This window comes from Peromyscus eremicus, chromosome 9, assembly GCF_949786415.1.
Source record: "Peromyscus eremicus chromosome 9, PerEre_H2_v1, whole genome shotgun sequence".
NCBI lineage: Eukaryota > Metazoa > Chordata > Mammalia > Rodentia > Cricetidae > Peromyscus > Peromyscus eremicus.
In genome coordinates, this window is record NC_081425.1 from 17490216 (window position 1) to 17492706 (window position 2491).

The 2491-nt window shown below is 35.8% G+C and overlaps 1 non-coding gene across 1 annotated transcript; it reads left to right on the top strand.

Moving 5' to 3' along the window:
• The first annotated feature begins 1025 nt into the window (after positions 1-1025).
• LOC131920238 (U6 spliceosomal RNA) lies at positions 1026-1127 on the top strand. The gene has a single exon (XR_009381583.1). It is a non-coding gene; the product is annotated as a U6 spliceosomal RNA (small nuclear RNA).
• Positions 1128-2491: the final 1364 nt, after the last annotated feature.

The window sequence follows — 2491 nt, forward strand, 5'->3', positions numbered from 1 at the left end:
CTCTGAGGAACTGACAGGCAACATGGGCGACTTCAACATCATCATTATCAAATGCTCAATCAACATCATCATTATTAATGCTCAATGACATCAGTGAACAACTCCACCATTAGTGGCTCATCTGAAATGGATACAAATTTGTGCATCATACTCAAATATTGTAAAAAATGAATAATATACCTTTGGAATTAGATTTGGTAATAATATAAAATACAAACAATAAGTCAAATTAGTAAATTTTTCAACAGGCATGGTATTTTCTCATTTCTCGAAAACTTTTGGGCTATTTCCTTTGGTTTTATTATTCGAATTTCTTTGTGTCAATTTTTTCTCCCGTCTGTATAGCTTTTTCTTCCAATAATCAAATACAAAATTCCTGTTAGAAACAAACGCTCATTTTCTTTTTCCACTTACTCTGGAGCAATCTCACATAGTTGGCTTTAGTAGAAAGCTCCTGGCTAGTTATTCAGCCACTCTCCCACAGAGCTAGCTATTCACAATCAGGACAAATCCCTCAATTCAATTTTATTCAACGCAGCTCAATTCAAAGTAGCTCATTTCAACTCAGTTCAACCCATTCTACCGCATGTTAATGCCAATTCTAATTCTGTCCTGTTTGTCTTTTCTTCCCTTTTACTTATTTATTTATCTATTTATTTTAGATGATCAAAGGACACCTGAGAAACAGATCTGGTATTTTGATCAGTCACTCAGAAGTCCTTTCCTGGAAGGTGGATGTTTACAGTTGGGTGCCACTCTTGACAATTTGCAGTTTTTTACACACATCTTGTTTATTGAATTGGTACTCTTTTCTTCAAGATTTTAAAATGAATGTATCATTTCCAGAAATTGCACTTTCCATGATCTATTCAGTGAGCTTTCCATGTTGATTTCTAATGATCCTATCTCTTGTTACAAAAATAGAAACATGCAATGACACAATTTGTCTTTGTAACAAAAGTTATCGCAACGTTCTTTCTATTTCTCTGCTTTTATTTCATGTTATGACCAAAAAGTCTGCTCTGGTGCTCGGCAGCACATAGACTAAAATTGGAACAACACAGAGAAGATTGGCATGGTCCCTGCACAAGGATGACACGCAAATTCGTCAAGTGTTTCATGTTTTTGCCAGCCTGTGTTGAATACCCAAGGGAAGCCTTACCACTATAAGGAGTGGATGGGGGTGTGATGGGAGGAGGTAGGGGGAGTGGGAGAGGAGGAGTCAGGGGCAACAGTGATTGGTATGTAAAATGAAAACATATGTAAAAAGAAGGAAAAAATCCATGAAATAAAAAAAATTCTGTTACATATTTCTTAGAATTTGTAAAATTCTGGAATTTATGATGTGTTCCCGCCCTTTTACTCCCCACATCTATGTGAATACCTTTGGTTGTTTTAATCTTAACACTCTTAACTTTTTGTCTGCTTGCTTGCTTGCTTTTTCCTTTTTTTTTTCCTGTAAGCTGAGACGCTCTATTCAACATCATCACCATTTTCATTAAATCAATTAGGCTAACTCTGTTGTTGAAAAGAGTTATCACTTTTTTTTACATCAGTAAACTATCTTCAGTTTGGATAATCACTGAAGTCCCTGTGGGGTCTGTTTCAGTTACCTTTCTTTTCCTGTGATAGAACATCTTGACAAAGCATCCTAAGAGTTTGTTTTGGCTTACGGTTCTAAACCACTAGATGTCCATAATGGCAGGAAGAGCATGGTAGCGGGAACTGGAAGCTAAGAGATCACATCTCAGTGGCAGACAGGAAGCAGAAAGAGTGAGCAGGAAGTGGGATGAGGCAACAAATTCTCAAAGTATACTTTCATGCTATGCTTCCTCCAGAAAAATTTCGTGTCCTAAAATTCCATAATCTTTCCAAACAGTGCCACCAACTGGAGACCAAGTGTTCAAATACATGGACCTATGAAAGATCTTTTTTTATTTAAACTACAGGAGTATTTAAGCATTATATTTCCATTATTAGTTAGTTTTTAATTCTAACATGGCTTCTAAAGATTATTAGAATTGTCAATATACAAACTTGCTACTAATCCTGTTATGAATATTCTCTATAATGGGCACATATGCATATATTTGTACTTTATAAAAACTGATAAAATATAAGCAATTTTCAAGAAATTATCAAGTACCAATGGAATGGAAGATGGTGGTATTCCATTGTACCAGGATAGCTGGTCATCACTCTACACACTCAGTGTCTTCTCCTGTCACTTTTCCTGTTAAGCAAATGGTATTGCTGTCAACTAAGGAGCTCTGGATTGATCCTAGCCTTTATTTTTTATTTCTCTTACTATCTCACATACAGGCTTGAATTGTTAATTGCAAAACACACAGAATCCAGCACTCTCTCACTCAGAGCCTCGGAAGAGTCTATTAGCAGCTGGAATAATGTCTTCCAACTGACACTGAGTCATGCTATTTCTCTCCAATACTCTTTATAGCTATTAAATTAAAACAGTTTCTCACCATGACTT